Source organism: Stegodyphus dumicola, chromosome 8 (genome assembly GCF_044657685.1).
Source record: "Stegodyphus dumicola isolate Sdum_Otavi_A_Nest chromosome 8, ASM4465768v1".
NCBI lineage: Eukaryota > Metazoa > Arthropoda > Arachnida > Araneae > Eresidae > Stegodyphus > Stegodyphus dumicola.
In genome coordinates, this window is record NC_140775.1 from 164274757 (window position 1) to 164297008 (window position 22252).

The 22252-nt window shown below is 34.9% G+C and overlaps 2 long non-coding RNA genes across 6 annotated transcripts in view; one reads left to right on the top strand and one right to left on the bottom strand.

Annotated features, from left to right (window-relative positions):
* The window catches only part of LOC118204223 (uncharacterized), a 382418-nt gene that overhangs the window by 152559 nt on the left and 207607 nt on the right, over positions 1-22252 (top strand). The window lies entirely within an intron of this gene.
* Positions 1-22252, bottom strand: part of LOC118191378 (uncharacterized) — a 338644-nt gene that overhangs the window by 62904 nt on the left and 253488 nt on the right. The window contains exon 4 of one of the 4 annotated variants that reach the window (XR_015042792.1): positions 3592-3688. The exons of the other annotated variants lie outside the window; for them this stretch is intronic. This is a non-coding gene — a long non-coding RNA (uncharacterized LOC118191378). The remainder of the gene's footprint in view (positions 1-3591; positions 3689-22252) is intronic. 4 annotated transcript variants of the gene reach the window in all.

Below are 22252 nucleotides of genomic sequence, written 5' to 3' on the forward strand. Positions count from 1 at the left end.
AAAAACCTGTACATTTTTTATAATTACACATTGAATTATTCTTGAATCTAACCACATGCTTTTAAAGCATAGTTATATAAACACAAACACATAGCTTTTAAAGCACAAACAAACAAGTCGTTATCCTTGTGCATTCTCCGCCACATAGATTCGTTTAAATACGAATTCAAGTGTTTTCGAGTAGATCCGCGGTGTTTCTTGTTTCTGCATTTTGTCAAAGCCCATAACCGTTCTATATTTTGTGTATGTGTGCCAGTTTCAGGATGCACAAAATTATATCGGTGATTCACTTTAAAGTGTTGGAATCTCGCTACTTCCAGTTCACCAGTTTTGTAACTTTGTTGGTCTCTCCGCAGAGTCCCTCAAATATCCTTTGTTCTGGAAGAATACGACCGACTTGGATTTTGCTCTTTGTAAAAAGGCTATCATCTATCTCTACAATCAAGATGTAAAAGGTTATGAGTGTACACTTCCTTCATATAATTGTTTCAATCAACAATGGTCTTTCCTGTTAAATCCAGATGTTTTTCTTCCCATTCAATTGATGCTAATTCTTGCGACCAGCAGTAAATAAACCGGAGGGCAGTCAGAAACGGGAGTTTTGAGCCCTCAAACCACGTGCCTTTTCGAATAGCTACTCGTTTATCGCACCCCTTTACATTGCACAGTCATTGCTTATCAGTGTTGATATACAGCGCCATATCGTGGCCATTAACGCACATTTTCTTAGAAGAAATGATTCCGTACTCTTGAAAATATGCCACGGCACTCTCTTCGGTGCTAGGCAAATCCCAAATTTGAATCATTTTTCACAGAAGTAAAAACAAGCAGTATATTTCAACACACTAAAGAAACCTTGGCGATAATATCAAGTTTGGCGAAAATGGTCTGCAGGGTAATTCCAAAGTGTGCAGAATTTCATATGCGTAAGCTTACATGGCAACTCAAGCGAATATATTGATTATAAAGTTTTTTTTGGTAGTTCTCCTTCTGTGAATGTAAACGGAATATGAATCAAATTCCCTTGCAAGTCACAGACGGAACATCCTTTCTCCACAGATAGATATCTCATACTTTATCGTAAAAAATCAACTAACCAATTAGCTTGTCTACGTTTGACCTCAGCATTGTTAACACGTTTGACTTCGGCAACGAATGAAGTACTGTTAATTATACTAAATCTCCAAAACAAACTATGTGCAATGTGCATGAGCTATGCCATTGTTATCTACAAATAAATTGTAGAGTCATTATGTTTCTTTGAAGCAGGAGTACATTAAAAATGAGCATTGCCCTTGCCGGGACTTGAATCCGGACCTCTCGGATATCGTCGAGTGTGTTACCGTTACACCGCGAAAGCGTGCGGGGAAGAGGGACAAAATACCTTATACTCTCCCCCCTTTTAAAGGGCGGCTGGGGATTACGGGACCTATTTGCCAACTCCTGGTGGTGTCGAATTATCATCCTCCACTGTAGAACCATCGGGCTATTTTGAACAATGAGGCATGAAAAATGTGCAGTGCCCTCGCTGGGATTCGAACCTAGACCTCTCGAATACACGTCGTGTATGCTACTGTTATACGACGAAGGACCACGTTACACCATCTGTGCTGGAAGGAGGGAGAAAATACATTATAACGTAATGCAATTTGTCATTTGTACTACTATTTGTCGTATTGTGAATAGCTGTTACTAATTTCACATATGCCATTTGTCACAATGTGCCATTTGTAGACGCACATAGAATTTTTACACACATTGCGTCATTTGACATTATGCATTTCAAAGCTTTAAGACTAAGTGTTTCCAGCCAAAACCACTGAAGTTGCAAAATAGTAAATTGCCGCAATGATTATTAACAGATTTAACATGTTTCCCCTAAAATGATGTTCTTTTACAGAAAGAAATGTGAATATAATTTATTTACTTCATTTTATGCAGACGATACCTGTCGTAACGAATTTAAAGACTAAACAGAGATAATCAAGAAAATTTTCTTTGTATCAGGTAAATTTGACAAGTAATTTATTTAAAACAAATATCACTGCACCGCCAGTTTAACTTTTGTTCCTTGAAGTAAGGTACCTTTCTAAGAGCATATCAAAATTCTAGAAAACTATAACGATAGGAACAAATGTGCTACACAAATTGATTAGTGTGAAACAATACAGAAATTCGATGAGTTTAACAAGATATAATATATGAAGAAATTGTATGTAGAACATTTAAACATTGAATTATTTATCTATTCCCTTATTCTATCATTTCATGATTTTATTCCTGAAAACGTTTAGACGCATTGCGCTATCTAAAGTGGTTACAGCCGAAAACATCGCGGACGAAAACGTCGCGGAGAAAACAACGCACGGCGAAAACTTCGTGATACAAAACATCGTGGGAGAAAACATCGTAAAGAGAAAACATCACAGTTCTAAAACATCGTGATACAAAATATCCTCGTCCAAAATAAAGCGGTTCAAAAATTTCGCAGTTTAAAAACATCGTCGTCGAAAATATTGTAGTAAAAAATAAAGTATCTACAAATCATCGCATGACGATAACATCGCAGACATGCTTTTTTCAGGTTTTAATAATTGTAAATGGATATTCCCATAATGATTTGTGATCGCAAGATGAAAAGAAGAATAATCTTTACTTTCATATTTTTTATTAACTAATAAATTTTTGCTGAAAACGTAAGAAGGAAATTTAAGCATAGAAAATTAAGGCAACTTATAGCACTTAATAGAGTTTTAAACTGACACAGTTAACTAACAAAGGTCATTAATAAATCATTTTTTATAAAGGTCTTTACTGGTAATTTTTCATTAAAAGTATAATTTAAAAATGTTTAAAAAAAGGAAGTACAATCTAAGATTAACTACATGACCTTATCTATAAAAAATTGCTAATTATGAAATTATTTTATTCACTTTTGTCAATCTCATACTCTTATAATGAAAATTATTTCTTGTTCTGCTTCAGTTGATTCTTAAGTATTAAGTTTCCTTCTCACCTTTTCAGCAAAAATTTATTAGTTAATAAAAAATATGAAAGTAAAAAATATCTTTCTTTCCATCTTGCGCTCACAAATCATTATGGGAATATCCATTTACAATTATTAAAGCCTGAGAAAAGCAGTTCTGCAATATTATCGTGCTGCGATGATTTGTCTATATAGATTTTTTACCGGGATATTTTCGACGACGATGTTTTTAAACTGCGAAGTTTTTGAACCGCTTTATTTTCGACGACGATATTTTGTACAACGATGTTTTAGAACTGTGATATTTTCTCTTTGCGATGTTTTCTCCCACGATGTTTTGTAGCACGACGTTTTCGCCTTGCGTTGTTTTCTCCGCGACGTTTTCGCCCGCGATGATTTTGCCGCGATGTTATCGGAGGACACCATCTAAAGTAAATCTAAATTTACATCTTGAAATGACCTGGTTTATTTTTGGAGGTATTTTCAGGATATTGCATATTTAAATATATTTTGAAATCAGCACGCAGCATACATCTTAAGCAGACTGAACTAACTCCAAAACAAAGGAGCGGACAAAACAAATGCATTTACGAAGCTACACTCACCTCTCAACTTTTTGTAGTATTTAAAGCATGGATCTGGACACGAAAAATGCCGATGTTCCAAACGTGGCTCTGTAAAACTTTAATGAATACTCCAGTACTGTAAGAAAAGGGATTGAGGCTCAACATTCCTTACTTCTCGACTGATTTATAAGCAGTATACACTCAAGAGCCAAAACATTATGACCACCTGTCAGTAACGAGTTGGGCCAAATTTGGCGCGCAACACAGCTTCAACCCGCCTTGGCATGGATGCCACAAGTCCTTGATAGATGGCCGGAGACAGATTGTACCAGATGTTGTAGCAACGGTCACGCAAATCCGAGATATTGCGAATTGGTGGTCTTTGACCTCTGAGCTGCCGTCCCATGACATCCCAAATGTGTTCTATCGGATTGAGATCCGGCTAGGACATTAGCTGGAAATCAGCATCATGTTCCTGGAACCACTCCAACACAATTGTAGCCTTGTGACACGGGGCGTTGTCCTGTTGGAACATTCCATTTCCAGCTTGAATAACATATGCCATGTAAGAGTGCAACTACTCCTGAATGATGTTCAGATACCCTGTAGCATTCATGGTCTGATCTACCACAACCAGGGGTCCCAGAGACGCCCAAGAGAACGTCCCCCAGAGCATAATACCACCAACACCGGCCTGTGTATGACCTACTGTGCATTGAGGGAGCAACTGCTCGCCTGAAAGACGGCGTATTCTGACCCAGCCATCGGTGTTATGAATGACAAATCGTGATTCATCTGACCATGCAACTCTCTCCCACTGATCCATGGACCAGTCGCGATGTCCTCGGGCCCAGCGCAGGCGCACTTGGCGATGACGCTTGGTCAGCAAAGGCACACGAGTGGGACGTTTGCTGCGTAGTGGCATATCCAACAGTGTCCGCTGAACAGTGTGCTCGATACTTTTCTACTTGGCCCTGCATTGCATTCGGCTGTCAGCTGAGCCACTCTCTGGCTCCGGTTTTGCTTCACCATGCGAGACAGTCTCCGACGACCTTTTTTTTTTTTTGATAGCGTGTGGACGTCCAACACCATGTCGTCTACTGCTGGTTTCACCGTCATTCATCCACTTTCCATACGTACTAACAACTGTAGATCACGAACAACCCACGAGTCGTGCAGTTTCGGAAATACTTGTTCCGAGCCTTAGAGCCATCACAATATGCCTTCTATCAAAGTCGCTTAGATCCGTAGCCTTTCCCATCACACACAAAAGTAAGTGAAAGAATGATTCTTCAGACTCTCAAGCAGCAGTTAAATACCACTTCCACCTGATCACGTGCCGTCCCCGTCATCCAGGCGCGTTCATGGCAAAATGTAGGGCTGGTCATAATGTTTTGGCTCTTGAGTGTATATGATAAATAAGCAGTATTTACCTTATTTACAAAACAAATATGAAATTAGGAACGAAGAATCTGGATTCTGCACTGTCCTAAACTCATCAACAATCTGCACAGATCTATAGTGGGAAGAATCTGAGAGTTACAGCTCTCCTGGCAGGAACTGTCAACAATGCGCCATTTAATTTACCCACTCATGATTTAACTTAATCTAATTCTCATTTCTGGTTGAGCTCACGTAAAATAGAAATGCGGGAAAGATTTAACATAATAAATATATTAATTAAAATTAACATTATGGTTTCCTCTGCAAACAATGCCTAATTGGCACAACTCTGGACTAAAAGGTTTCGGCATTTTATTTTAGTAAATGAATAAAAATTTATTTTTTATTTATCTAGAATTTGCTTTAATCTGCTACCTTAACCTCATTTAGGGGAAAAACTTACACTGTTGATGAATGCTGTGAATTTCTAATGCTGCTTTGGCTAATTTCTCTTGATTGACCTAAAACAAGTGCACGAATTTTACCCTGGCAAGGAGTGCAAGATTGCGTTTATCGTTAGCATGAGCCTTGAGCACCGTACCGTATGTAACAGTGCGACTTTGACCAGTGTGTTCCCTCTTTAGAACAGCATATCGAAGAATAGTGTCCGAGAGTCTTCTACCCCTCTTTCCTTACCACCAAACCTCTTCAGAGACTTTTTCGGCTAGTTGTATATTTCAAGTGCCAGCATGCCGCTTAGACACATTTACAAGCGTCTACGCCTTCGTCAGGGTTCGAACCCAGGCCCTTGGGTACGGCAGTCAGCGTCACTAACCACTATAATGTCTGAGGGCGAGAGTTTGTGATAAAAATGCTAAAGCACAGGAATATATTTTAGGAAGGAAAAGATTAAAAATATACATTTAATTTAAAATTATGTGGTAGGAAGTGGTCAGAAATGGGTGAAGTTCTAATTAATAGCGCACTAATATACAATTTCTTGTATAACCTTATTATTTTTGAACTATATTAGCGATCTTTTGTAGTGAAGTTGTAGAGTTGTTACCGTAACAGACCGAAATTGGAGAATGTCGACTTTTACTGGAGAATATCAACATTCACCAAATACGTCGGTGAAAGATCGAATATTGCACTACATTCTTGTATATTCGAACCCTCACCGGTGTATGTCGACAATCACAGATATGCTCTGGTGAAAGTCGAAAAGAGAGGTTATAAAGTGTCATAATAGTTTAAGTTGTTGCAATAAATAAGATTTGAATCACATAATTTAGTAAATTTTTTATGACTGTTATTTTATTTTCTCATTTAGAACGTACTGTATAATTGAGTTTTTAACTTCTATTATTTTCCTTTCTCATTTTAAATGTATTGTGTGTTTTAGGTTCTCATGTTCTTATTTCAAGTCTCAAGTGCGTTTATTCGCGACTGAATTACGGAGAAGAAAATATAATATTGTTATATGTTTACCATTCACCATTAGTACATGGTGAATGTCGACATTGACTGGTGTAAGTCAGAAATAAGAGTATTTGGAAAATATTTCGGACATACACCAAGAGACTATGTGAATGTTGACATTCACCGGTGAAAGTCGACATTCTCCAGATTTCCGTGTTTCACTGTAACAGAGTCATGAGGATTTTCGTAACAGGAAGACGTGAAGATGAGCAATGCCCTCGCCGGGATTCGAACATGGATCTCTCGAATACGTCGAGTGTGCTACCGTTACAGAACGAAGGCATGCAGAAAGAAGGGAGAAAATACCCTATAATGTACTTTATTCACATAATAAATTTCACTAAATTAAAAATACTCTAAATGGTTAAAAACCAAATTAGAATTTAATCTAAGATTTCACTTGATATGCATAAAAGTAAATTATTAGTCCAAAGGGATTTCAGTCCCGAAGGACTATTGCTTTCGTTTTGGCATTTTGCGTCGGACTCATAAACGTCGGTTCACTTTTCAAACTGTTGCCACAAAATGTTAGAGTCCTGCATTATATTTGAAGAAATTAAATAATGAAAAATCTGCATAAATGATTGTCTATTTCTCGCATTGTGATAAAACAATGGTACATAGGGCCATGGAATTTTGAATGACGAAATCCTACTGCGAATATGGGCATCTGAAATCCCAAATTTGGAATTTGTTTTATTATAGATTTTATATTTTGTAAAACTTTAACGAATTTTTGATTTACAAACTCAATGCTTTAAAAGCGAGAAATGGCAACGTTATATAGAAAAAAAAAATACTTTTATCTCCAGCTCGCGAGACTGTGTATATCGGAAATTCTAAAGATATCCTTAATTTAACATTATTTTGCGATATTGCTCTTGAACTGAATTTTATGGTTTAAGTGCAAAGAACATGGTATTTAATAAATAAAGGTAACACTCAAAACGTTAAAAAAACGCCCCTTTGGACGTAATTTAAAATCTGAAAAATTTCAGATTTTTTTTTTCTGAGATTTACACATAAAACGTGAGTTTTTTTTATTAAGATATAGTTCCTCATATCATACTTTCTTTCCTTGCTTCTCTGACTTTTGGGGTTACCGTTTCAAAACAAAACACAACAAGGTACATAATTTTCTCAAAACGTTTTCTATTTTTTTGAACAAAGTACTTCAACTAGATTTTCCATATTTCTTGCAAGTTTATAAAATTTAAGGTTTTCTGAAGTCAAAGAAAGTTATTTATTTTCCCATTATAGTGTTCTAATTCCAGTTTTAAATCTACACAAAAAATAAGCGGGATTTTTTTTAATCGAGTAAATCTAACATTCATTAAATTAATCTTTCTTGTCGGGTGTAAGTTTTCCGACATTTATCACCATTACAGTAACAATGATATTTAGAAGTACCACTGCCTAGACTCATTTTAATTCCCTAAGCTGTCATTAGATAGTGCGAATACTGGTGGACAAAAATGGCATATCCTTGGCATTCACACTTAGTGAAATTTTATGTGTTATGTATATCACCGCTTACCGTCCGCAGCTATCTGCAGGAGGTATGTAGGCACAGCATACTGTGGATGTTGAGCTTTCGCCTAAAGGGTCCTTGGGGGAAGCTCGAAAAAGCGCCGCCTATCGGCAAACTTCCCGTTGGAAAGGATAAACTATTCCCTTTTCCGCCTTTCTGTACGTATTGTGGGGAAGCAGTTTTCTAGCTACCTTAGGGGCAAGTTTGGTGTGAATTCCGTCCTCGTTATCTCGTCAGACACTTGCGCCGGCATTAAAAATTTAACCACCTCGGGATGTGCTTGGAAATTTAAGGGTGACTGTTATGGCCTTGGACTGGTTTTATTTTCAGATAATGTTCCGAAATGGTAGCATTTCTTGAATATGACAGGGAGCTGGTATGCAATAAGCTACAAACGAGGGTACCATCTGAACTTTCCTATTCCTCTCTGTTTTTCTCTCTATGGTTGTCTTTTCGGAACATCCAATCAGCTGGCGAGTAGATAAAGCTACTGAACCCTGATAGGTTCTTTCGGTGATCAATACAAGGGACGGCAGATTGAATATATGGGAAATTTCGCTACTTTCTATAAATTCAGTATATATTTGCGCTCGTTTCCATATAAGTATTTTAACGAAGGGATTTTTCCATATAAGTGTCTTTTCTTCGATGTAGACGATGTTATCAGTCTTGTAGTTTTACTTTTTAGACTCCACTACATATTTTCGCAGCCGGAAATACTTTTACTATGTATACCCTTTTCCGACTCTTGCAGCTGAAGAAGTATGATCTACTAAAACTTTCGAAATTAGTCCTAAAATTTATGCACTTTTTGCTAATTACTGTTGCCTTATTTTCTCCAATATTACACAATGATATTCAAACCGAAATTTTCCAATATTTTTATATTAGTCCTTGGAAACATTTAATGAAGGACTCAAAAATTTAGCATAATTTTATAATATTTCAAGAAATAAATCTGCAGATCTTTGAAGCCCTTCAGTTTGGATATCATATTGGCTTACTTGTTGAATAATATCATATTTTATTATCCCCTGCATATTGCAATTTTAATGTATAACTTTGTTTCACTGGAATGCGAGAGAACTAATGAAAATAATAGAACATAATGAAAAATTAAAGGCTATGTCCTCTATGCAGATCTTTCTCTTTTATATTGTACTATTTTTCAAAATTGTATAATAATGCTTTATTTTATTTTCTAACGTTGTAGCGTTTTTCTTTAAAATAAGATTTTATGTCGCTAAGCCTTTTTTTTTTTCTGAAGGTTTATATGTAAGTGTGTGTGTGATTATGGCAAAGCCTCGAGGGCTATCTGCCTAAGGGGAAGAATGCCTTCGTGGAGGACTATTCTAAGGGAAACTGGCTCGTATACACGTTACACATGGGGAAAACCACGAAAACGCCCATGCAGCCAGCCCGTTCGCGGGATTCGAAACTCTGACCGAACTACCAGTGTTCAGCGACTTTACCGCTCGGCCGCTGGTGAGCCCCTGTTTATATGTAAGAAAAATATCTAAATCTAAATTCTAACTTTAATTTGCGCTAATTGCATTGGCTCTCCATTTTAATTTGGCTACTTTCCCTTTCTATTCTAAAATAGTAAACCGATTACAATAAGTCTCCCTAAATAGCGTTATTTAAAGATACATCCATTTATATGATTCTTGCATATCACTAATGACACGTTTCAGATAATAATAACTATAAATTTCGAAATCAGAACTTAAAAATTAGCCAATCAAATAACAGCTTAACTAACACTAAATCATTCTGAACTGGGTTTTAATATTAAACATATCACATTACTTTGTATTCGCTGTCTTCGGAATGTCGTTTAATCTTCGCTGCTGCTGTATTTTCTTTCTGTGGTACTAAATATGTGAAAATTTATTATAAAAAATTTGATAAATGTTTCTCCGCCTTTATCTAAAATGTTTATCTACAAAAAAAAAAAAAAAAAAAAAAAAAGCATTGTTTTGTTTCAAAATAAAATAATTGTCGCCCGACCATGATCGCCAATATGTATTATTATTATTATTTACCAATATGTATTATTATTATTATTTACGTATTCCACCCTAAGGCACTACATGGGAGGCAGGAATGCCTTCGTGGAGGCACTTCCGAAGGGAAACTGGGTCGTATTAGCACGGTACACATGGGAATACCACGAAAATGCTCCCGCAGCCAGCCCGGTCGTTGTATTCGAACTTCACACCGGATTACCAGTGTTCAGGGACTTTACCGCTTGGCCGTTGGGTGACCTTATGATCGCATGTATCTCTATTTCTTCTTCAAAATTACTAACTATAGGTGACCCCGGCTATAGAGAACTTCAAAGGACCGGAAGTTTCGTTCGCTGTAAACAATAGATTGCTACCTTCCATCCGATAACGTAAACAGATTACCTCACGAAAAATGTATAACAGCTAAAAGACAGCTCTCTCTCATTCACGCACACACACACACACAAAAAAAAAAAAAAAAAAAAAAAAAATCAGAAAGCTTTTAGATTTTATATTACGCCCAAAGGGACTTTTTTAACGTTTTGTGGATTACCGTTATTTACTAAATATCATATCCTTCGCACTTAAACCATAAAATCAAGTTCAACAGCAATATCGCAAAATAATTTTAAAATGAGCATAACTTTAGAATTTCCGATACACAGTCTCGCGCGCTGGAGATAAAAATGATTTTTTTTTCCGTACAGTTTTGCCATTGCTTGCATTGAAATCCTTAGGTTTCTTAATTAAAAACTCAAAAATGCTTTACAAAATATGAAATAGATAATAAAACAAATTCCAAATTTGGGCTTCCAGATGGTTATATGCGGGTGGAGACGTACGTTATTCAAAATTTGATACCTGTAGGTACCGTTGTTTTATCACAATGTGAAAAACATGCATATATTCATACATATAATACAGATATTTCTATTGTTTTTGGAAATTCTGGTTTAAAAACAATTACGTGAAATTTTTTTATTGGGAAATTTGGATTTTACTGGTTTTGATTTTATTTCTTTTATGCCTTTGTGGATAAGGTTCTAAATTTCTAATATTTTTATCTATACTGATTACATTTTACAATATTGACCCTAGAAGGTTTATATGTAAATTAGGTTAGCAACTATGATAGTGATTAGAACCTAATTCACAAAGACATAAAAGTGGGATGAAGTGTTATAATTAGATTATTTAAGATGGTTCATCAGCTAGTTTTGAATGAATAGAAATGAAATTGTTTTCCTGGGGGAGGAGGAATTAAATTGTATCTGATCTACCTCCTCTTGATAATGTTGAATTAGATTTTGATTGAATTCTTCTTCCTATTTTTTGTACTATTTATATTGTTTTCGAAAATCCTCTGGTTCGAAAACAATTAGGTGATTTTTTTTATTTGAAAATTTTGGGATTTTACTGGTTTTGATTTGATTTCTTTCATGTCTTTGTGAATTAGGTTCTAAATTTGTTACTTTTTTGTGTATATTGATTAATCTTTCAACAGCACATTGTGCGGAAATGATATTGGGATATTTTTTTTAAATTTTGTGATAAAATATTATATAAAATATCATATATTCATGCATGTATTGTATATATTTATATGTATGCGTGTGTGAACAAATGCTGAAAGCATTTCAAGCTCATTATGAAAGTATATGTGTGTGTGTGATTATGGCAAAGCCTCGAGGGCTATCTGCCTAAGGGGAGGGATGCCTTCGTGGAGGACTTTCTAAGGGGAACTGGCTCGTATACACGTTACACATGGGGAAAACCACGAAAACGCCCATGCAGCCAGCCCGTTCGCGGGATTCGAACCTCGGACCGAACTACCAGTGTTCAGCGACTTTACCGCTCGGCCGCTGGTGGGCACTATGAAAGCATATGAAATTATATTATAAATGAAATTATTATTTTATTATGAAAGTTGCGTAGTAGGCAGTATAATTCCGATAACATTATAGATAATTCAGAAATGTGACTTTTTGAAAATTATTCGGCTGCTATTTGAAAAACACCATAGAATTTTAACAATTACACATTTTATTTTATCGTTACATTTATTGTGTTTCATTATTTTGTTGAATTGTGTTCTCGTTTTAATTTTGATTTGAATATTTTCTTCGTGATATCTGCTCCCCGTTCATGATTTTATTATTATCTCTTGATGGTATTCACTCACGCATGCACACATATATATCCACACATACACAAATGGATCAATATCGGTGAAAGGAATTTTAGTCAAGTTTAACCCAGCTTTAGGAACTTAATTGCATGAATGGAATGATATACTCGCCAATTTTTCCACAGAAATACTTTTCAATACCTATTAAGGCAAACTTTCTCTAAAAATCGTTTAAGAAAGAGTAAAGAATATGCGTTGAAAGATCCGTTAACAAAATATATGATCAATCGATTTCGGAAAGAAAGTAAGAAGGAAAGGAGGCTCCTGTGAGCTCTTTCTCTACAACGGATAATAAAGTAGGTAAAAAACTCTGGCAGCGTTTAGCTTGACGTGTAATAAATGCGATACTTTCGTTGCTACCCTATTGTTGAGAGGACGAAGAAATGATCATAACATAGACCCCCTAATGGGGAAGTGTAAGATGGGCGGAAAAAATTGTCCGTCGCTGATGTACGAAGTTTGGAGGTGAGCCAAGAGGCAAAATCATCTATATAGATGTTCAACGGGGGTTAAAAAGTCTAAAGTTATTGTCAGCGATGTCCCTGTATCTTGCGGGGAATAATCGTAAGAAAAGAAAAAAAGTGGACTCGCTTTAGACATTTTTGCGCTTCGACCATAAAATTCTGATGCCGTCACCGACGACATCTATCAACTGAGCTATATTTTAAAGGGGTAGCGAGGTGAATTGATTTCCGTTTATGTTTTTAGTTCGGATGCTTTAGGTTCTCATAGGCCTACGTTCAAAAGGAAAAAAGAATTTTACCTTCGAATTTTAACTTGCACAGATACATTAAATACAAATATTTAAATGAAAGCGAAAACATTTGCTAAATTACCTTGCAGAGAAGGAGATGTGAACCTAAAGTGAAACATCAGACAATAAACTGTATTATTCAATACACACAAACTGAACACCTTTGATTTACTAATTCTAATTTCATTCCTCTCTGTGGTGCTTTTACGAGCCTCTTAGTATTTTTGTTTTCCTTTTTTGCATAAAATTAATGCAATTAAAAAAATTAAAGTTTATTAAGACAAGAAGGAAAAAATTCTGTTATCTTTCAGATTTTATATTACTCCGAAAGGGGCGTTTTTTTCATTTACATACACATGTACATGCTCGCTAGCTGCCGAGCGGTAAAGTCCCTGAACACTGGTAGTTCGGTCCGAGACTCGAATCCCGTGAACGGGCTGGCAACATGTGAGTTTTCATGGTTTACCCCATATGTAACGTGATAATACGAGCGAGTTTTCCATAGAAAGTCCTCCACGAAAGCATTCCTCTCTTACGAGTAATGCCTTAGGGTGAAACACGAAAATAATAATAATACTCATACCCATTTCGAAATGTTTTTTTTTTCTGTACAGTTATTTTCTGAACATTTTGTTTTGCCATTGCTAACTTAGCAATCATTGAGTTCGTTAATAAAAAATTATTTAAAGGTTTACAAAATATAAAATACACAATAAAACAAATTTGAAATTCAAAATTCGGAATTCCAGGTGTTCATATTCGGGTGGAGGACTGAGTTATTCAAAATTTGATGGTTCTAGATAACATTTTTTTTTCACATTGCAAAAAACATGCACACATTTATACGAATTCTTCATTATCTAATTTCTTTAAATATAATACAGGGCGATAATATTTGGTCGCAACAATTTGAAAAGTGATTCAGACTTTTATAGTGATTCAACGCAAAGTCCCGCTTTGAGACTAATAGCATTTTTGGGGTAACGCTCATTTTGGCTAATAAATCAGAATATATAGATAGATTGTAATATCCTGGGAAAATTCCATAAATTGAATTAAAAGTACCTATGAATTTCATAACAAAGTGAGATGCAAAACGCTAAGACGATTTTTAAAAACTATTTTTGAAAAAAGTATTAATTAATTATTATCTAAATTTAAAAAAAGTATAAGTGAAAAGTCAAATATTATTCATATTTTAATATCAGCTATGAATAGATTTTAATGTTTCAAATCGACTTAAAAGAGTAATAATTTAAAATATTAGAGTCTTAACAATTAAAGACTATCGACTTCACGTTTCATTTCACTTGATCTTTTGAGCAAAATTATTAAAAGGAAAGGAATAAACAGGAATATAAACTATTTCTATACAATATTTACACTCTATCTCAAAATGTCAAGTGATAAATTAAATCTTAACCAGCTTTAGCGCTATATTTTAAATTGTTTCTGTTACTTTAAGAAATTCTTTCCTTAAAGTTTAAGTACATCTAAATATAAATGTATACTCTCTCTCACTTTATATATACATATATATATATATATATATATAATAAAATTCCATAGTCATTATATATATTTGTAATACTAAAATTCCATAGTCAAGAATACACTTAAAATTCTAACTGTATGTTCTTTTCATTTTTAATGGCGACGGTCTCTTATTTGAAAGTACGTGGAATTAAATCCACAGCCCCGTAGTCAAGTTGTTTTTCCCGCCTTTTCTACACGTACAGTTATAGAATGTTCTGAAAGTATTTAAAGCGAACTGGATTGGCTGACGTCATTTCTTGGAAGCTGCGCTTATCCAGAGGCTATAAAAGAACTCGCAAAAGAATATCGGGGCTTTTTCTTAAATGTCACGATGCAGTAAACTTCATACAAAAAGTTATTAGTAATTCTTTTTATTTACTTCGGATATCTGATTTTGCAACTGCCATTTCTACTGAATAATAATAAATGGATCCTGTTTTTTAAACTTATCGTCTGGATAATTTAAGCTACGACTACATCTATGATTCTTCATCAATCTATTTATTTTGGACAAAAGCTGGTACATCATATATATATATATATATATATACATCTCTAAACGCTGTTATCTACTTTATCATCTTTTTTAATCTGAAAACTAACGTGAATTAATAGTTTTTAATTCTAGATAATTGTAAAGCATTTTGTTATTTTTAATTGTTTTCATCTATTTTTAGAACTTTTAATTATTTTTTCCTCGCAGTATATTTTTTACCGGTACACTAAAGTGCATTTTTTAGTTTTGAAAGTCAAAATGTATATTTTAATACTAAATACGATTGTTTTATTTCGAGAATTCCGACAAGCATAGCAGTAAAGATTTTGATTTTTGAAAACATCCTTAAATAAAATAGGATTTCAGTTTAATTTTTGACTGTGAAAGTTAATTGAAACGCCTACAAGAACGTTTAGATGTGAAAATGGAAAAAGTTTTAGGATATTTATCGCTGATGACGTATATTTTAAATGCTTCATATTGTTACATCAATTTGCATCCAACATTTAGGAATTTCAGTTACTATATTCTTTTATTTTAGCCTAAGGTTTTCTCTAACCCATTTTCATTAGTTCAAAAGTGCGTTAGCCCGAAAGGGCTATTTAGTAGTATCTGCGTCTTCCACCATAAACGGTTGTATCGTTTTCCAAATTGTTGCCACCAAACATTATCGGCCAACTATTATATATTATTTTTAAAGTAATTAAATAATGAAGAATATGCACGAATGTATGCATGCTCTCGCACTGTAAAGAAAGAACGATACCTAGAGCCATCAAATATTTTGAATACCGTAGTCCTCCACCCGAAATTTGGCACATGAAAGCCCGAATTTTGAATTTTGAAATTTATATATCGTACGTTTTAAAATTTCAGTGAACTTTTGAATAACAAATTCAATTATTTAAAAGCGAGCATTGGCATCTGTGTACGGAATAAAAATTTTTATCTCTGGGTCGCTATACTGTATATCGGAAATTCTAAAGATATGTTGTTTGTAAATACTTTGTGATTTTTCCGTTGAATTGAATTTTATGTGGTGTAAAGGCGAATAATATAATATTTACATAATAAATATAACACGAAAAACATTAATAATAAAAAGATGAAAAAGTTATGCAAGCCATCACACAAAGATTAGTTTTGGTTTATTGAATTATGGCAAAGCACTTGAGGGCTGTAAGGTTAAGATGAGAAATGCCTTAATGGGAAACTTTTAAAAGAAAACTGGCTGATATACACATTGCACATGAGGAAAACCCTGAAAACGCCTATGCAACCTGCCCGTTCAACAGGATGCGAGGCTGGGACGAACTACCAGTACTTAGCGATTTTACCACTCGGCGGCTGGTTGGCCTTCATCTCTCCCTAAACATTGATATGGTGAGCTATGAAAAGGCTGAAAGAAATAGGGAAATGTATGCCAACACTGCACTAGGAATTCTAAACTGCTGATGTGCTAAGCTGATGTGCTTCTTTTTAAACTTTCGTAATTTCGCTGGCCCACCAGCGGCCGAGCGGTAAAGTCGCTGAACACTCGTAGTTCGGTCCGAGGTTCGAATCCCGCGAACGGGATGGCTGTATGGGTGTTTTCGTGGTTTTCTCCATGTGTAACGTGTATACGAGCCAGTTTTCCTTAGAAAGTCCTCCACGAAGGCATCCCTCCCCTTAGGCAGATAGCCCTAGTGTACTTTGCCATAATTAAATACACCACACCACCACAACGTAATTTCGCTGTTGAATTGTATATGGCGTAAGTGCGAAGAAAATTATGCTTGATAATAAAACTAAAAATACAAAAAGAAATGAGTTATCAGCGAGTGCAACAGCGAACTAATAGACTGTGATTTCAATGATAGCGTAAAAAAAACCTTAACAAACCCTTCTGGCGGACCGTTAAAATCTGAACCTTTCGGAAGTTTTTCATCACATTGTTTTTATCATTTACAATAGCATGATTTTGAACTTTTTTAAATTAATATATTTTGAATTAAGAATATTCTAAGTAAATTATTTTTAAAAAATGTCATCCTACTGAATGTGATTTATTTTATTGTTCTGTTGAATGTGATTTATTTTATTGTTCTGTTGAATGTGATTTATTTTATTAATTTTCACACATACACACAAATTGAGAGTTGAAATGAAAATCTGTAAACACTTAAATTATTTCGATAGGTTAGAATTCAGCCTGAACATATAAGGCTTAAGTGTTACAAAATCCTCCTGCCTTATTTCAACAGTTATTTTTGTAGCGTCCTGTCAGATTTTCTTCAGATATAAAGTTACTAAAGAACTTTGGTGAAGAACTAATACTTTCAAATAACAGATAATGATTTCTGTGATATATTTTACTTAAAATCTAAAAAATGTGACAAACTCTCTTCTGCAAAAAATCTCAAACAAAATTTTCAAAATTCAGATTATAATGTGATTTTCTTTTTAGCACTTTTTGAACAAATTATTCTAATTTTAAAAAAAGTTTCCAATGTATGTTTTGCGGCAAGGGGATTTCAAAACAGACAAATAAGAGTATATGTAAATAATTCTAAAATCGCTTTTATTAACACCATGTAAAACATTTTTTTATAAATAAATTTTAAAAACACTGTAAGCTGTTTTCTCCATTACTAACGCGTGCCTTCGAGGTGTGATTGGAAGCACGTCATGCTGGCAGTCGGGACGTCCAGAGTTTGAATCTCAGCGAAGATACTACATATTTTTCATGTTGACATCTACAAATAAATTTAAGGACAACAAGTATCGCCCGAATTGAAAAGTTGTGGACTGTTAGCTCCCTTCTTCCCAATCGCCCTTTAAGGGAAGAAAAATGAAAGATATTTCTTTCTCATTATCCTAGTAGCGTAACTGGATAGTACGTCCTGCTAGTAGTCAGAAGGTTAGGAGTTTGAATCCCGGCAAGGGAAATTCACATTTTTCCTGTCTCCCTCCTCCAAAAATTTCTAAAATTATCTTAAGTTCTCTAAATGTGGCACTCGAACTAAAAGATGGTGAACGATAATTCGGTTTTATCATTATCTGGCGGCTGGTTATTTTCATCCTTAGTCGCCATTGGAGTCGTGGAAAATGCTGGTTTTTGTCCTTTTTTCCCGCGTGCACTTGTGGTGTAAGTGGGAGCATGTCTGGTTGGTAATCGGGAGGTCCAAAGTTCGAATCTTAGAAAAATAATTACTAATTTTTTTTAATCTTTTCTATTAAAAAATAAATGTAATGACTCCACAACATATGCTGAGCACGCGGCTGCCTCTGAATATAGCAAAGATTTTTAAGTATTATTAAAGCAGATATTTTATTTTTTAAGTATTTCGAGATATACAGCTTTTAGTAACCCAGAAAAAAATTTTAGATTATTACTATTTGAAACAACGTTATTTGATTTTGTTCAAAACTAACACCGTTCCATAATACTTTCTTTGTCGTAATCCTGCAGTTGATTTCCCAATGAAGAAAACTTAGATATGACATATTTCCTTGCGGAACAGCAGCAATTTCCGGCCACTGCGGTGCGTCATTTCCGTCAATACAAATACTACAAATCATTTTCCGGTTCGCTAAAATCTTAGAGAAAACGTCGGAAGCAAATAAATTTGGTTTGATTTCAATCGTCTTTGTTTCGTCACTCGAGCTTCATTGATTTCCAATGAAATCTGAGTAGTTACTTTAATTGGCAAAATATATTAAACTATACAATTCAAATATTTAAAAAAACACACAATATGAATTAGAATGACTATGTCTACAACAATTCCCGAGCCTCGGATAGAAACTATATGAAATAATAAAACTACTACCTCAGATTTATATTACATGCAATTATATGTATGCTCCCTAAGATTTTAACTGCATTGAATTACACAGTCTATTAAATATTTCCCCTACAATATCTATGCCTGAGATTTAAATTATATTAAATTATATATAATATATTTTAAAAAATTCATTCAGACAGACCAAAAGCTATAAATTTTAAATAACCAAATGCTAAAGGCAACGGGGATAAAATCTTTGAACACTAGTAGTTTCTTCTGATGTTTAGTGCACTACAGAATGAAAGGACTGAGTTCTTTCTCATTTTGGTATATGTGTGACATAAATATTATTAGCCTTTTCTTTAAAGAAAACCCGCATAATGAAAATTATAACGTTTATAATATATATAACAATATTTATAATATACATAATGTTTGTTGGTGTTGAGTCCACATTTCATGGAAGAATGGTTACCAGAGTCTGAAGGAGGCTGTACTTCTACTTCCCCCCCCACCAAATTTTGAGGAAGAACACTGGGGAGGGGGGTCGTCGAACACTCTCACTTACCATTAAACTACACGAGAGGACTTTCGGTTGGCAATACATTTGGAGTTCCCCATGCAGCAAAGACACTATGCATTTACAAACATCTAAGAATGGTTACCAGAGTCTGAAGGAGGCTGTACTTCTACTCCCTCCCCCCAAATTTTGAGGAAGAACACTGGGGAGGGGGGTCGTCGAACACTCTCACTTACCATTAAACTACACGAGAGGACTTTCGGTTGGCAATACATTTGGAGTTCCCCATGCAGCAAAGGCACTATGCATTTACAAACATCTAAGAATGGTTACCAGAGTCTGAAGGAGGCTGTACTTCTACTCCCCCCCCCAAATTTTGAGGAAGAACACTGGGGAGGGGGGTCGTCCAACACTCTCACTTACCATTAAACTACACGAGAGGACTTTCGGTTGGCAATACATTTGGAGTTCCCCATGCAGCAAAGACACTATGCATTTACAAACATCTAAGAATGGTTACCAGAGTCTGAAGGAGGCTGTACTTCTACTCCCCCCCAAATTTTGAGGAAGAACACTGGGGAGGGGGGTCCTCCAACACTCTCACTTACCATTAAACTACACGAGAGGACTTTCGGTTAGCAATACATTTGGAGTTCCCCATGCAGCAAAGACACTATGCATTTACAAACATCTAAGAATGGTTACCAGAGTCTGAAGGAGGCTGTACTTCTACTCCCCCCCCCAAATTTTGAGGAAGAACACTGGGGAGGGGGGTCGTCCAACACTCTCACTTATCATTAAACTACACGAGAGGACTTTCGGTTGGCAATACATTTGGAGTTCCCCATGCAGCAAAGACACTATGCATTTACAAACATCTAAGAATGGTTACCAGAGTCTGAAGGAGGCTGTACTTCTACTCCCCCCCCCAAATTTTGAGGAAGAACACTGGGGAGGGGGGTCGTCCAACACTCTCACTTACCATTAAACTACACGAGAGGACTTTCGGTTGGCAATACATTTGGAGTTCCCTATGCAGCAAAGACACTATGCATTTACAAACATCTATACCTTCTTCGGGATCTGAAACCGGGTTCTTCGGTACGACAGTCAGAATCATTAACCACTGGCCGACTGAAGCACAAAATTTCCACTGGAATAAAAATCCTTCTTATGTTTAAACTAATAAAAAGACATTTCTTTCCACGGACCTAATTTATAACATTAGAAACATATTTCATTAATTAGAAAATGTATTTTGATTTACATCAGGTACATACATAATTAAAAATTAAAATTCAGATTAATATTTTATAAAATGTATTTAATCTTTTTAAATCGTTCAGTTTGTTATTTTTACATACTAGGCTAGATTGTTTGACTACAGCAAGATATGTGAGAGCTGTTTGCCTAAGAGGAAGGATGCCTTCTTGGGAGAATTTCTAAAGGAAATTGGCTCGTATACGTATTACAGGTGGGGAGCAGCAGTATAACTCATGTAGCTAGCCCATTCCTTTCTTTTTAACCTTTTGGCCATTGAAATGAGACGAATTACATACTGATTAAAAACGGGAAGAGGAAATGATTATGTGTGAATGGTAAATTAAACACCATATATGTGGTGCAGAGTATATTTTAAACAAGGTAGAAGAATGATAGTTTTGAGGTAGCATATCGTAACTATGTAAGGCCCACAAATTTTATTAATACTACGCTAAGGATATTTATAACATCAATAGACAAAGTTTTAAAGATCAAAATAAGCAACGGAAGAATTTCATAGCTGTTATAAAGTTTCTTTTTAATTGTTGCTCGTAATGACGGCGGTAATGATTTAAGACTTAGGGAAAACGGGTTTTCTAGCACTCGATATCTATTATTCTTCGCGCTTGATTAACAATTCAGTGTAAAATTTCACACTCGTATAGTATAAAATTTCCGCTAAATTACTCAGTTTTATTTTATTAGTTCATACCAATTTATTCTTGAAACTCTAAAAAAAAAACTTCTTCCTCCTGCTTAATCTTGGGAGGTTTTATTTTGCTTGCAAAACAGCATTGAAATGAGTAAAAGAAACCTAATGATAGATTAACTTTATCTATCAGTTGCTTTATACTTGGATTTTATCTGTATAAGGACTTCCCTTCAGATTCAGACTTACTCATTGAATATCAATAAAATAAATGACATTAACTAACAATAATAATTCACAATTCATTGCATATATATTGTACGTCTATTGCATGTTTTTAAATTTTAATTTCGTTTTTTGAAGTACATTTATAATCTCCACTTAAAGGTTCATATAGTTTGCTATTTATATTCATATAGTTTGCTATATATAGTTAGTTCATATAGTTTGCTATTTATATAAGCTATTTGTTGCGAGGCTTATATACAAACGATTCAGTGGAAAAAAATGCACAACTTCATCCTGAATAAACAGATTTTTTAAAATTAATTAATTTTTTTATTATTAAATAAATGTTCATGTTTCAAAGTAATGCCATAAATATCTTTTCTCGTCCTTATCATTTGATACACTGCTATTTTCAGCACCTAATGTTGAATATAAGTATTTGTTCCCTATACCTTTAAATTTTTTAGGTGCAATATTTAAACTTATAAGGTATTTTTCTCGCCTTCTTAGCGTGCCTTCGTGGTGTAGTGGTCTGCATGCTGAGCGCTTATTCCAGAGGTCCGTGGCTCGATTCCCGGCGAAGGCGTTGCTCATTTTTCATCTTTCCTGCTTCCAAAAAAATACCTAATGTCTCTGCAAACTAAAAGCTAGTTGTGGACCTCTGCCCGTGACACCTTCAGGAATAAGTATCTTATAACTGCAATCTGCATGTCTTCAAAATATCCGGATGCAGTTCCTGTCGCAAATCTTTGTGCAACCACCATTGCTGATGTTTTCCTTTAAATTTGTGTTCGAATGGGATTTTCAAAGGAGGTCCGAACCGATCAAGCTACATCTTTTACGAGTGCGCTGACATCGAATTTCCTAGAAAAATTCGGAATTAAAGTTGTA